Genomic DNA, 15,549 nt, shown 5'->3' with positions numbered 1-15,549 from the left:
AGAAAGTCACTATAATTTTCCCAGTCTATACTTCAATACATTTGCATCTTTTAAAAACCAAAAAATACTGGGCAAATCAACAAGACAATTTTCATCAATGAGGAATATTGAATGCTCTTATGCGTTCACAGTAGACCACAGCAAAATGTTTTTGGGCGTTTTCAGTTTCCTGCATGAAAATAAAACGTTGTGTAGCGTTAGTACACCTATGCAAGATTCACATAGCGTCTTGTCTTCCTTTGTCAGAATGAAGTGATGTGTGGATGAGTAAGGTGTCTGTGCCCTATACGAAGACAGCTGAGAATCACTTCCTTGAAACGTTTCTTGTCTGTGCGATACTCCCATTCACATAAAACTGGCTTTACCAAGTGAGGTTTGTTATTTACTCTGTTATTCCTAGCAGGCTGCCATTTTTTTTCCTAATTTACCAGGCGCTAAGGTCATGCAATCTTTAAAAGGTGTGCGCGCTTACTTATTTCGTTGTCGTCAGGTTGAGCCGCGCAAAGGTCTGCTGTCTAGTCGCTTTTTTTTCCGACGTGACTAGGGATCCACCAGAGTTTCATGTTTTGCCCTCAACCTGCGGCTGTTGTTATATAGCCACCAGCGCTAAAGCGGCCAACGAAGATTTCGGAGGAAGAAGTGTGCGGCTCGTGCACTCTCTTCGGACGTTCTTCCTGACCGCTGCCTCTCTTAAGTCATCCGGCTTCGTTCTTTATCCGCCCGCAAGGCTACTTACTTACGTGACATCTGGTTCAAGGCGCTGGGTACGCCTTCCATGTACCGAACGCCCCCTACAAGCCGGGAATGAAGCCCAGGATGCATACCAACGCTGGACACTCCAGTTCACCAGACCAGTCACATACTGAAAGGCCTGCCACTCGAATTCAGACTTCTCCCTGACCGCAAGGAAAGAAAAAGCGTCGGCGTGGAAACAATGATTCGCCAGCATCAACAGCGCCTCCACCACGCGCGGGACCCACCTCGTTTTCACGATTTTTCACATGAAGACGTCAAGGAGTGGCTGGCTGGAGCAGTTCGACCGAGCGGCCGTTTTCAATGCGTAGGAACTGACACTAAGTTGCGTCATGCGTACTTCGCACTTGAAGACTGAGAGGACATGTTTCGAGAATCGCGAATCAAGCCTGCGCACATGGGACACATTCAAGACGTAATTACTGCGCACTTCTACTTGTACATTTCGCATGGACAATGCCGGACTACTTCACGAGAACCGCATCCAGTATCCGCACGAGTGCGTGGCCGTGCATGGTGAAGAGATGAAACGGCGCTTCCGTCACGCACGAACAGCTGTTCATTGCCCTAGTGGGCATTCCTCCGGCGACAGTAGCTGACTTCGACAGTTAGGCGGCAACAAAAGTCCCTTGACATGCGAGGCCGGCGGTACCAGCGCACCAATATATCAATGATCGCCGCCAGTGTTAAGGGAACTGTAACCCGTTCTGCAGAATCGCTGCGCAACCTGATCCGGACCATAGTGAGAATAGAGGTAGCCATGTACCTGCCGACCGTGCACGGCCACAGGTCTCCACGTTTCTGAAGTCGTACGTGAAGAAGTGCAGCAGGCACTGAGCGTCTCGCCACTCGGTCCAGCCACTCCGCCTCCCCAGACCTTCAGTTATGCCGCCGTCGCAAGCCTTCACGTGCCACTATCAACAATGCGCTACGAGGCACCCACACCAGCCGTTCCTTTTTCACGTTCCAGGCCGAACGTCATGCTGCGCGCGGGTCTTCGACGGCGCGACGACTAGTAGACCTCAGACCGTTGACCGTTGTGCTACCATTGCGGCGAAGCTGAGCACGTCTGTCGCCGCTGCCCGTACAAGGGACTGGGTCTCCGAGGTTACCCTTTCGATGCACGCCGTGCGCTGCCTTGTGAGACGCCGCGGGAGATGACGGATTACATTGTGCAGACCGATCCCGACCCAGGCCGCTTTTTGCGATCCCCCTCGCCTCACTGATACGGTTCTCCTGAGCCGCGGAAGCAATCCTAAAGTCCGCGCTGGGGAAACTAGACGCAGCAGCCTCTGGAGGTTCGGCTGCTCTACGACGCAAACTCAAAGATCCTCCAAAGCCGCAAGACACTTCGCTCCTGCCTCGAAACACTGAGCTCCAGACGTCTCAGTTGCCTGTCGGCCAGACGCCACGACGACTCGACGATCCTCGCCGCCACTCCGCCGCCAATCGCCGACCCAACATCTCCCCTTAGACGCACCAAAGCCGCGACCGAACGCCTGGACATTGTCGAAGCGCGATGCCATCCACTGCGGACCTACAGACTTCAGTCGACAGAACCGACGTTACCGCCCTTATAGATACTGGCGCCGGCTATTCCGTGCTTAGTGGCCAGGTAGCCGCCGCGCTCAAGAAGATGAGTACCAGCTGGGACAGCCCACAGATACATACCGCCGGAGGCCATTTGATTCAGCCCACGGGAATGTGCACGTCGCGAGTAACAGTGCAAGGGGAAACCTTCCTGACAGCGTTCGTCTTGCTACCTCAGTGCTCCCGTAATGTCATCCTCGTTATGGACTTCCTAACAGAACGCGGCGAAGTCATCGACCTGCTGGCGAAGTCTGTCAAGTTTTCGACTGAGAACGCCCTCCGAACTCACAGCCCACTACCAGCTGCACTACACAATATTGACGAGCACGTGAGCGTGCCGCCCCGTTCTAGCGCCATGGTGACCGTCGGTGCAATGACACTCCAAGCAACAGAAGGTGTCGTCCAGAGCAAGCAGGTTTTGCTCCTGGCAAGAGGCATTGCTGCTGCCCGTGCAGTTATTCTCTTCGATGGAATGGTTTACGTCTTGCTCTCAAACTACAGCGATGAACACATCACCTGAAGAAGGGACAACTGTGGCATACCTTGAAGCCACGAAAGAAACTACGTGCGCGCATAGTTTAACCATCGCGCAGCCAACTGTATTCGACACCCCTACCGACCTGACCTACGACGTGGATCCGGACCTGTCTCACCACTGTCAACTCCGAATCCTGCTCAACCGCTACCGTAGCTCCTCGACGTTGTCGGCACGCATGGCACGTGCACATCTTGTAAAGCACCACACTATTACAGATGACAGTGTCCGTCCCCTTCGTCAGTAACCCTGTCGCGTTTCCTCTAAGGAACGCACCGCTATCAGTGCTCAAGTTAAGCAAATGCTAGATGCCAAAGTTATCTGTCATCTCGGAGCCAGTGGGTAGCCCCTGTGGTCCTTGTGAAGAAAGAAAGTGGGGCATTGCGGTTTTTCGTCGACTACGGTCGCCTCAAAAACGTCGCGAAAACAGATGTTTATCCTCTGCCAAGAATCTACGACGCCTTGGATCGCCTCCACGACGCGAAATATTTCTCTTCCATGGACGTGAAGTCGGGGTACTCGCAAATGGAGGTCTACGAGAAGGACCGGGAGAGAACAGCTTTCTTCAAACCAGACGCATCATACAAGTTCCAAGTGATGCCTTTCGGTCTTTGCTACGCACCAGCCACTTTTCAGACTCATGGACACCGTTCTTGCTGACCTGGAGTGACATATTTGTCTTGTGTAACTGGACGATCTAATTGTCTTCGCCCCAAATTTTATGGTGCACCTTTGTCGCCTTGAGGTGGTCCTGCAGGCTGTACTGTCCTCTGGCTTTACGCTTAAATCCAAAAAATGTAACTTTGCTTAAGAGGACCTGAAATCCTTAGGCCATGTTGTCAACCGAGACGGCGTCCTTCCTGATCCAGAGAAAACCGTTGCGATTGCGAATTTCCCGTTGTTGCGGGGCCTGAAGAAGTTTTTCACTTCCTCGGCTTATGTGCATGTTGCCGCCGGTTCGTCAAAAACTTCTCGAGAATTGCTGCACCCCATACCTGCTTGACCAAGGGTGATATCCCGTTCACCAGGGGCATCCCGTAGCAGCAGGCTTTTCAGATACTCCAACGCCGCCTTCAGACACCCCTCGTACTGGCGCATTTTGACGAAAATGCCGACACAGAGGTGCACACCGGCGCGAGCAATGTTGGTTTGGGCGCTGTTCTGGTTCGGGTGCAGAAAGGCCAACAACGGCTGATCGCCTACGCAAATCAGGCTTTGTCCAAGACGAGGGCCAACTACTCTTCCACCGAAAAATATTGTCTCACATTTTATGGGCAGTTTCGAAGTTTCATCCGTACCTCTACGCGAGATCTTTCACAGTTTTCATCGACCATCAGGCACTTTGTTGGCTAGCCAGCCTCCGGGATCTCGCATCGCGCCTCGCAAGATGGAGCCTAATCCTTCGGGAATATGATGTTACTATGACGTACAAGTCCAACCATAAACATTTATATGCCGACTGCCTTTCCTGTGCTCCCGTGGACCCAGCTCCGGAATGCCCTATTGACGACGATGCCTTTATCAACGCCCTCAGTCCCACCGACTTCGCCTGCCAAAGCGCACTGACCCGGATATCCGATCCGTACTTGACTTCCTTCAAGGTACACGCGCCACGATGCTTAAGGCTTTCAGCCGCGCTTTGTCTCCTCTCTGTCTCCACGACGGCGTTCTTCTCAAGAAGAATTTTGCCCCCAACAGTCGCCAGTACTTACTTGTGCCACGAAGCCCACGTGGCAAACTTTTTTACTGCATGCATGCTATTGGCTTCTCTTCTGATTAGAGAAGACGAATACCGTGGAGCGTATCGTAACTTGAGAAAGAGAACCTGTAATGGTTCATGAATATGCGGTGGATCAAGCGATAGCTGTAAACGGCTCGGCCCGCTTACACAAGACACCTCGCATTACATTTTGTGTTGTTAAAATGTTCGCGCACCGTAAAAAATAGTAAAAGAGAAGCTGAAACGCAAACGTGGTTCCCGCGCGCATCGTATTATTCTGGCAGAGACGTGGCTGAGCGGAACATTGCATCGGCATTTCACCTTTCACATGGAGTTCAGCCGTATTTACCTTGAACCAGGCAGCAGTTTCGCTTCATCGACAGAATCAATATGGCGGGCCTAATTCTAAGAGCGCTAAAAGATGGCGGAGCGCGTTTCAGACATCGTCTATTTAACCTCGACAAAGAAACTGGGCGTGGATTGCGGAAAGAACTGGCGCAGCGTGATCGGTGTGGCTCAGATTGACTGGAAGGAGTGACACGAGGTTGGCGAGCAGCGCTGGAGTGATAGACCGGCTGTGTCTGTGGTTAGCCACTCGGTTCTCCACCAGCTGTTGTTTCGTCATATTGACGTCTAAGCCAAATGAAATGAATATTGAAATCTATTGTTACTGAATACCGTTCTTGGGTGCAATTTTGCGTAGGCTCCGTCCGATCACATCGACCAAAAGTTTAGTGCTAGTTAGGTCTATTTACCCTTCCAACTATCAACCGGACCGGCGTACCACATCTGGACGTGAAGATTTCAACTGCGATTAGGCCGCATCGGCACCAATGCTGCCGCCGCGAAGTACATGACCGTGCTAGAGCTTGTAAAACGCAACGATACGAACCGCCCTCTACATCCATAATGAATTTGTTTATTTGTTTAGAAAATAGGCGCCACTTTTGTCTGAATTTATATTTTAGGTACTTATATGCGAAGTGTACTCAATAGGAAATTTTGACTCAACGATCTTATTCTCCTTTATTGTCTGGTTCGTTATCAGTAGAGTTACTGGGCGTTCCAAGTAACTTAAGCCAAGGACTGTAAATACGACGCGTTCTGCAGAGTCGTGCAGCCAGTGACACATTGTTTACTGATGTGTTGCTGAACACTGGTATTTTTTTAACATGGACTGATATGTTAATTATATAAGAATAATAATGCAAATTTTTGCTTTCCGTCGTTGGCATAAGCACGTTCCCCTAAGCACGTTCCCGTAATGTGTAAAGGATATTCAGAAATAGCTGACTTATTTTGTAGGGCCGCATCTCCTTCGCAGTCTTTCTTTACAGTCTTGAAGGTAAGATCATGATTTATAAAAAAAAAAACGCGACTGCGCTCTTGCGCTGTCGCATTGTTTCGCCCTCAGCCCAGTTTTCAACGAACGAAGTGAGCATAATGGTGGCTCGAAAGCCAGCATCAAAGTGTGATGATATTTAAAACAACAAAGAATAATAATCGAAATAGATGCATGACCCAGTGGCTTTCATTGAATTTTTCCTCCCTCCCATTTTAGCGCGGCGCTCACTTACAAAAGGTGTGCGACGCAGCGACTCCGCAAGTAAATCGACCCCACCGTCAACGGGAACACGACGTTCTCCCACGGAAACCATCTCTATCTATGCAGAATTTTAAACTTCGACGCTGAGAGAACTAGCCGAGCACATCGAACGCATTACCCAAACACCAAAACTGCTTCCTCTTCCCAAACTCAACCGTCTTTTGTGACGTTGACCAGCTAATGCTGAGCATCCGCATTATGTGCTAAACATCGCCGATATTTCTTTACAAATTCCAGTGGTTCCAGTAGCGGACCGACCATTTTTCTTTCCGGCGCGGTTGTCCTTCTTTCTTCAAAAGCACTTCGTAATATTGGTGGAATGACGTCACAACTTCGTATACCAATGAGGAAATGTATAGTGACGTTATCGGTGTTTTTTTTTTGTTTGATCGATGGGGTTTGTTTGTACTGAGCGCTCGAGGTCATGCGGTTTTGATGTCATGACTCTCTTGACTAATCTGAATTTTCTAGCTACTACACCGACGCGGGGATTTTTGCTGAACGGGACCCTTAACGATTTGAGATTTAAAAAAAGGAAGCTTGGCGGACGTTCTAGTTTCTCCTTTAAGAGTAGAATGGGATAGCGTTATCAAAACACTGCCGCAGAGGGCATCAACAGGACATCGTTGAGGCATCTCTACTGACGACGGTGCTCTTTTATTGCAATTCGGCATTTAATGATAGTGACGGATCCGAATTTTTGCGTAGAAAGTCTTGAATTTTGGTGATTTAGTTTAGTTGATACGGTTTAACGTCCCAGAGCGACTCAGACATTTAGGGACGCCGTAGTGAAGTGCTCCGGAAATTTCGGCCATCTCGGGTTATTTAAGCTGCAATCACGCCGCACACTGCACGGGCCCCTAAGAATTTCGAATTCATCGAAATTGGACCACCGCCGCCGTGTTCGAACCCGCGTCTTTCCGGTGAGCAGCCAAGAGCCATAACCACTGAGCTACCATGGCGGTGACTTTGCCAAATGTGCTCAGCAGCTCTTGAACGTCAGGTTAAGATTGCGGAATTTATTAATGACAACTGCATTAAAGGAAGAACCAGTGTTCGTGATGTGATCGTCCCAGTCTCTCATTTGCAACTACCCTGGAATATCTGAACGAATAACCGCAAGGGGCGAATCAGTTTCAGCAAATGCGCCGGACGCTTATAATGGTGAATGTTGTTCTCGCTGGACTCTATGTTCTGTTTAAGGACTCCTCGATACTTCTGTGAAGAGCATCTGGCGAACGGCAGAACGTGCGCTGAAAATGTGAAGATCGTCTCAGGACGCACTAAAGCTTGAAAATCTGGAAGCATAATCTGAAATTCGACCTTCAAAATCGAGGCACTGAAAGACCACGCCCTAATCGAAGCACTGCGCACGTTCTGTTCTTTATCATTCTTTTCCTGCGCTGACGCTGAACCGCCCAGGCATGACTATCTGCCGCAGTAGAAGAAGGAACTGCCACAACGCACTCCATGTTGATTGCCTGCGCAGACGGCTGCAGGAGGATTCCTTGAACTGATAGTGACCAACTCGACAACAATAAGTTGACGTGCCACGTTATCGGAAACTAAAGACCGTCAAGAGCACAGCTACAAGCTCTTTTCCAGTAGCAACCAGCCAGTGCCCTTAGCAACTTCACCGGCTTAATTTCAGTAATAGGTTATCTGGGCTGTTCCTTTCAGATTTACAAACAACTTCTGTACGTCGCTAAGTCGCTGATCATCGCAGCGTTTAAATCTCCCGTTTCTTGAGCAGCGACCTTTTCGCATTGGGTGAGTTACGACATTTTACTATTTCTTTCCTCATACTAGTACGTCACCGTCTCAGCTGTAAATTTGCAGGACGAGCACTGGGTCAGGGGTAGGGCAAAGGTAGACCAAGAATGAAACAATTAATTATGTATTAGTGAAACTTTGCCGTAGAATAAATTGATGAAGCAGTATTCATTTTAAGCGAGGTTATTGTAAATGATATTTATAATCATCGTGATGCAATTAACGTAAGTGCAGAGAAACGCTACTCGTCGGACATTAGGCAAATACATTCTTGATTTATCTCCTAAAAGTGACGCAGTCACAAATATTGTTCAAATGAAAACCATTCCAAAAAGACATAGCAAGTGAGAACACTAATGAGAGCAATGCATTAGCCCACAGACGCAGACGCGGTTACTTGGATGCGCCTGCCAGAGATGGCACATTGCCAAATGTTATTTGCACTGCTTTTAACGGCAAGATAGGGAGCGCAACCTTCCTCTGTAAACTTTAAATCCAGTGTGTAGACACTTGATCATGTTAGTCACAGTATATCATGGCTTCACAATTGGTAAAAATGAGCTTATGAAGTGCGCATGTTGCAATGATGCCAATTAGTTTGAGGGTAAACGGCTGAGTGTCATGCTAACTAGCTTCCCATATATTAAGTTTCAGATAGCCGAGCGTGACCAGAGCCTTTGAAATAGTTTTATTTATGTAGTTTGACCAGTATTCGTCAGACAGAAGATGAGAGCGAGATATTTTAATGTGAAAGCATGTTGTGTATCGTGAGTGGCGTGTAGACGACCTGTCGGCAGATCGTGTCATCAGAGCATGTCTAAATGACCAATCAAAAGAAGAGATTTGCCGGCATTGCGGTTTGAACTCAAGCCCTCTGTTGGTCAGGCATGCACGCAAGGCATACGCCACGAAGGGTCGTTAGTTCAAGCGAGTTAGTATACGCGCAAAGGGAATGCGTTGTGGAGTGTAAGAAGGTAAAGTGGGGCTGGATGTGCGCGGTTATGCTATACAACCATCGCTTGCGAAAAAGTTCCTGACGTCATCCAAGGGCCCCGAAAGGTGATAAGTGTCACGTGACAACTATGACGCAAAAAAAGTTCCTGTTTAAACACAAACGCTTTCGCATTTCTCTAACGCAGCAGACTGCAGTGCTGTCCAATTTTTAACCAAGAGGCACCATTGACGGGCTAGGCAAGAACGGGTACGCAGCATTTGATCGTTTACGGCAACAAGCCAAGATGAGCATTTGCTAGTAATACGACAAAAGTCTAGAGAGGAGTGAATGGTAGGCAATTATACATATTTTAGCTACAATATGCAGTGATTGGAGAGGAGCAAAATTTTTAGGTGATTGCACAGAGCATGTCCTTAATACAAGCGTAAAGTAATAAGAGGCCTAGAACACTATGCGAAAACTGCAGACATTACACTGGTAATAGAAGATGGCTAATTACCAACCCCGTGAAATGTGAACGAAATTATCTCCTTCCAGTACTAGAAATTGTTACAGAAGCTAAAAGTGAAGAGGAGAGCGTCATTATTCACTTCCCTTCAATTTTTACTTCACTTCACAAAATCAATAAAATAAGGAGTCCTCCACGGTTATAATTTCTTTTGAAAAACGTATGCTTGATAAATTTGCTCAGTCAAGTTTCACGCGAACACTCCAAAACTTTTTTTTTATATGTTGTTGATGTGGATGAAAATAAAACCGTTTCTTTCCCCGAATGGGGCACTGCTGTAAATAGAATAATAGAATACAGGCCCGGGGAGCTTTTTAGCGCTGAGAGATGATATTCGAAACTGCATGGAGTGCTGAAAATGCCGCGCCCGTAGCTTGCGGTTGCCGTCTTGGTTCAGTAGAGCATGTTCGACATTTACTTTACTGAGGGACAGCTTTATTTGTCGATGCGGTGGGAGATGCAAGACCCTCTCCCCAAAACTAAACCAGTCTTGGTGAAATTCATCAGCTATTTCCAATCTTCCTCCTATTGCCTCGAAACCATTCTGATTGTCGCTGTGATATTATTGCCAATTTGCTCTCGAGGAACGGTGATCACGCGCTGAAGATTCGGAGATATATGGCAATATAACCCCCCAAAGTGTTTTTCTTCTCTATCAAGTCTTATTCTTTTTCTTCAAAGTGCTCGACCTTAGATGTATCTAACACGCCTTTTTTTAACCCAGAAAACAACAATAAAGTGGGCAATAAAGGTTGCTGAGCCGATTCATCATTGAGACCCAATTAATGAGACCATCATTGAGACCCATCGAGCCCCAATCACAGCTAGCAGAGCAGCGCGCGCTTCATCTCCCATCCTCTGTCACGAACTGTGCGCTCGACAAGGTGGTTAAAAATTCGGGGGACACTAAATCTACACCTTAACGGTATGCCGTAATAGAGTTCATGGGTCCTCTCAGCGGCCTGCGGTTGTCTTGCCATACTCCTCGCAGCCACGTACACTGTTCTTCATGTCATTTTCATATAAATTTTGCGCTATATCCATTTAATTGTTTATTTCATTCTTTTACATACAAGACAGGCAAGGCGTCCTTATAAACACACTTAACATATTCAGTGGTCAAGGGTTGGCATGCCCAGCTGACGACACAAGGGCCAGTGGGTGGAGTCCCGCCTGTACCATTTTCTTTTCCAGCGCAATTCCTCTCTAAAGGCCTTACGTACCGGTAGTGAAATGACTTCATGATGCTGTAGACCAATGAAGCACTGGGTAGTGGCGTCAACAGTGCTGTTTTCGCGAGATTATAGTATGCGTTTTGAATTACCCGCTTGACGTGGTTGAGACGCCACGACCCTCTGACTAATCTGACCTGTCGACCAGTCGAGCAATCCAGCCTCGTCTTGTGCTCATCTCTTCTCCTGTGTTGTGTTTTCCGGCTGATTTTCAGACGAAAAAGCACCAATTGCCCAGTCGTTCGCATTGTTGACAATCTGAGTATTCCCGACACTACGACAAGGGCTTGCCGCTATTCAGGTCCCTAAACCTGCTCCCTACGAAAAAACAGCTCCTCATCCCTGGCACTGCATACAACCGACCTGCTCGCCACAAGGGGCGGATAGGGTGAATATACAGCAGCGAGCACGAAAGAAGGTGAATACGCACAGCAAGGTCTCGAGACCAAAGCTGCAGTGTCAGATGGCGTGGCGACACAGCTGAGGTTGATTTTCCCGACTGTAACATGCTCAGCGTTACGACGGTTTTACACCAGTACAAAGAACAGCTTGGTCTGTTTTTGAACTCCCTCTACAAATAAAGTGACGCTGCGGTTAAACTGCGTCTTTAGGACGGCACACAGAGAAACCTCTAAAATAGAAACCAGGTTTCATAAGCGAGAGAGTGCAAAAACAGCGACATTCAGATGCTGCGTGCTTCGACCCTTCATTTTATCCGCAGACCCAGATGATGATGATGATTATATTTTTTTACAGCGCAAGTGCAGCGTAGGCCAAGGAGCATCATGTCCCAATATTCACAAGCTGGGGGTCAAACACGCATTTTTCAAGCAGTTCACACCAGATAACCTGAGCAACGGGCCAGGGTTAAACTTGTACCCATTCTATCACCGGTGGGCACCCGGCAGGACTGGGGATCGAACCCCTTACCTCCCGCATGCAAAGCGGCATGGCAGTGTGACATTAGAGACTAGGATGCATCGCCTTTCATTTAAAAGCGACAGGCAGCAATCCTTCCAGTCTGTACGTTACAAGCTCATATCCAGTTAGAGGAAAATTTTTAAATTCAAATTTCTACACCGGATATTGTTTTTTTTCCTGCCGGACAAACGGTACCTACCCAGAACGAGCTCGATGGCCAATTTTTACAGGCAACAATAATTGGATGGGATTGTCGCAGTACCTCTTTAAAAAAGCGCACATGAGACTAAGACGATTGAATAAGAAGCTGTCAACTATTAGCATTTCTTAATTATTTAATTAATTCGACGGAGTCGGAAGAATATCTGGAGTTGCATCGTATGATAGCAAGCATTATACACCCAGCAATTTTGAGCGAAATCCATTTTGAGCGGTAAACTGTTTATGAACGCAAATCTTTCATATGAGATTTTACTATAACATTCTATATAACCGCAGATCACCCGAAGGCACTCTTTCTCTTTTTTATTAAAGATTTTGCTATCGTCACAAGCGTTCCCGATTGGTTTTCTCTCGCAGTCTTCACTGTTCGACGCGATCGATGGGAACACATTAAAAGAAAGATTTTATTACAGATCAGATGGATAGACCATTGCCTTCAATATTGCTATAAGAGAGTCTTACAGTTTTCTAGTGGTCAAAATTTTTTTCCTGGAATGTTGGGCATGGTAGTTTCTAATGCCTTGGCTGAAGTTGAATGAAACATGTGTGTAAACTCCCTTAGGCTAAATGAATTAAATTCCCCTTACAGCTTGCTACTGCTGGTGTTTTGGGAAACATTTTTGGCTCCCAGAATATTTTTTGAAGATTCAGCTTTAGCCACTTTGCAGGGGCTCATGAACATGTGCCTCTAAGATTCCCGGCTTTTTACTGCAGGTGTCTTGAAGTTTATGTAAAGCTGGTAGAATTAAACAGAGACCAGGTAGCTGACATGCTAATTTTTACATGTAACCCTCTTAAGTTCATTCTAGTTGGATGGCAGCTAAGAGCCGTGGAGGCACTAACGGGGTGTTTTCGGAGTGAGGCTCAAAGCGAAGAACACCGAGGTATTTGCTTCTTCTGCAGTTTAACTATCCTCAGCATGCGTGTTTTAGTACCTCAGTGTTTTTCTCTTAACCTACGTGAATAGAATAGATCTATTTGTGTAAAACTTTTATTTCGCTTTCCACTACGTAGGTAACGCCTTCTGGAACCAGCCCTCCGAACAGAAGCGTGCGTTTGCACACCCTGGTATCGGTCGCTGATTCAAGCTGCGTACATCGTGCTCCTGAAAAAGTACTGGTCACGCTCTTGCCGAGCTTCAAGGTGTCAGAAAAGGGGGACTAAGTAAGAAGATGTCCGACTGCATCCGATATTCCAACCTCTGCGACGTCTACCTCTGCGCCACTCCAATGAAGCAGCCAGGATCTAGGCTGCTCTCTTTCATTGCCTCATCTTCGCGGTCGGTGAGCGGAAATTACTGGGAAAAACACTGGCTGGTGGTTTTCGACTACGGCGGCGATGAGGTGCTGGTTTGCGATGCAGACATGGACCACAAAGGAGACCTGACCGGACGCAGCACCTGGAAGCGGAGGACCGCCTTGGAGGACGTGTAACCATACAAGGTTAGGATGAAAATAGTTCCCTGGAACGACAACAGGCTTCGCAAATACTTCGACCAATAGTGCTAGCGGTACTGTTTTTAGTGCATATTACCTAACCTGGATTACATCCTCTCGTTCAAACATAAGCACTATGTTAGATGTAGCGATTCGACTAAACTTCGACTTATACAATTTGTCGCAGGGCGCTCCGTGTCATAACGCTCACCCGATTTATAGCCAGTTCTGGTTATGATTTCCTGCGCACTCAAGCGCGCTCTTTAAGCAGCACCTCTCAAACATTTAAAATGCTTTATCTTCTCAACTTTAAAAGACGGTATATTCCAGAGAGTGAGTGTTAGCTGACAAATTTAAATTTGTTTGCATAAATAAATTATTCCTGGAGGATTGTCTTCAAAGACATACATGTATATAATCATTAGAACGGCTCTTACTGTCTCCTCTAGCCGTACTTCTCATAAAAGCGCGAGTACACCGTACGTATGTCCAGCATTGTCAACACACGCAGATTTTTTTTCTGTACGAATATAGTGATAAACTCTCAGTGTCCTTTACAGCAAAAACTAATTAAAGGTATATTCCGTGCTTTTAATAGAGATACTATTCTCTATTTTTTCTGTTGCTTTCAGGTAAGTGATAAGCACACCCGTTTCTGAAATAATTACATTCCTATTGCAGAACCTCTAAAAAAACAGGATGCTTATGGTATGCACCAACTGATTAAACTAAAGTTACAGAGTTTTTTAACAAAACATGCAATATCATAGACTGTCGAAACCAATTTAGTGGTGTTGAGAATTGTATGCCCAAGTCAGCAGTGTTATGTGGTTCTGAGAAGTTCATTAGTACTGTAGCCAAATGGCCCTACAATATGAGCCATCGACATGTAATTTTTTTGTTATGATTTCACTGGAGAATTGCGCGTCATCGGGATTCAAACCCCTGTCCTTTTGCACGAGAGGCGGTTCTCTATCTCTAGTCAAACGTGCACTCTTGTAATTTGCATATTTCAGGGATGTTCCAAGTGCTTCCTGGAAAAGTTCCACTATCTCTTTGTTTCCAGAGGCACCTCGGTAAGCACGAAATCCCCAAGGGTGGCATCGAGACGGTGATGAGGAAGATGAGTGACTCTGGTATTTACCACCTGATCAAGAACAACTGCCAGAAATGGGCCGTGCGCTTTCTACAGGCTCTGGGCATCCAGGTCACCCTTTGCGATCCTGAAGCCGAGCAGGTCGTTGAAGAAGTCATCAAGCCAACGGCCATTGCCACAGCTGGAGCCATAGGCATTGTAGCTCTTGGCGTGGCTATCACGGCCGCAACGCGCCAACGTAACAACAAATGCGAGCAGTGATAACGTCGCGGCTAGTTTATGAAGATAACATAGGTGAAGGAAAGGGTAGAGTACAAACCGGGCACTTTTGTTTCCTAAAAACAGATTACGAGTAGTCCTACCCGGATAAGACTGCGTTCCAATGGAGCGAACATAAATACTAATAAATGTTTTGAAGAACAAGTAGGTTGAATGATTACATCTGTTGGGTTCGATTAGACTGTGTAAGATATCGCACACGCCAGCGGAATAAATAGTTCACATTTAAAAAAGGCTTACCGTTAATTACTTGTTAAATTGGATCGGATTAGGAGTGTTAGGACAAGCTTTCACAACTTACTTAGTTGTTACTGAGTTACTGAAAGGTTACTGAGTTGTTTCATTCGAAAGAGGGTTTATCCACAGATAAAACGCGCATAGAATTCTCCGAAAATTGAACAGCGGATAACGCAAAAGACAGCCAGCCTAACCACCGAAGCCATCTAAAGCAACGCGGTGACGCGTCGTCTTTCTCGTTGTCGTCTTCCTTAGCGACATCAGGTGCGGCCGTTATGGTTCGCTATAATTGCCCCGACAGCGAATAGGAGCCGACCTGACTATCTACGGCAAGGGCAAGAGGTGAGGATTGTACTAGATCTTTAGACGGTTGACGTCGACCGTTTCTCGACCACGATGGCGCAAATCCGAACAGAAGGTAAGCGGCTTCACGATGTAAATTAGACGGGGTAAGTTTGCTGGGCGATGCGATAAGGGCCGTCGTATTCGATGAGAAATTTTGAAGACAATCCCGGCGGTCTGCATGGAACCCAGAGCCAAACGACTGATCCAGTTGGGAGAACAGATGGCGTATGATCTTTATCGTGGCGGTGCTTTTGGTGGCCTTGGGATTCGGGAGGGAAAAAACGGGTCAACTGTCGACATTCGTCCACATGCTTTTCAACTTGTGAAATGGCGTTCACTCA

At 47.0% G+C, this 15,549-nt stretch overlaps 1 pseudogene across 1 annotated transcript; it reads left to right on the top strand.

The window, feature by feature from the left end:
• The first annotated feature begins 7,769 nt into the window (after nt 1-7,769).
• Nucleotides 7,770-15,138, top strand: LOC149337046 (uncharacterized; annotated as a pseudogene). Its single transcript, XR_016284594.1, has 3 exons — nt 7,770-7,974; nt 12,830-13,257; nt 14,318-15,138. The product of XR_016284594.1 is annotated as an uncharacterized LOC149337046 (transcript).
• The last annotated feature ends 411 nt before the right edge of the window (nt 15,139-15,549 follow it).

This window comes from Amblyomma mixtum, chromosome 7 (genome assembly GCF_055824585.1).
Source record: "Amblyomma mixtum isolate Tamu chromosome 7, ASM5582458v1, whole genome shotgun sequence".
Classification (NCBI taxonomy): domain Eukaryota; kingdom Metazoa; phylum Arthropoda; class Arachnida; order Ixodida; family Ixodidae; genus Amblyomma; species Amblyomma mixtum.
This window is presented reverse-complemented; position numbering and strand designations above follow the sequence as displayed.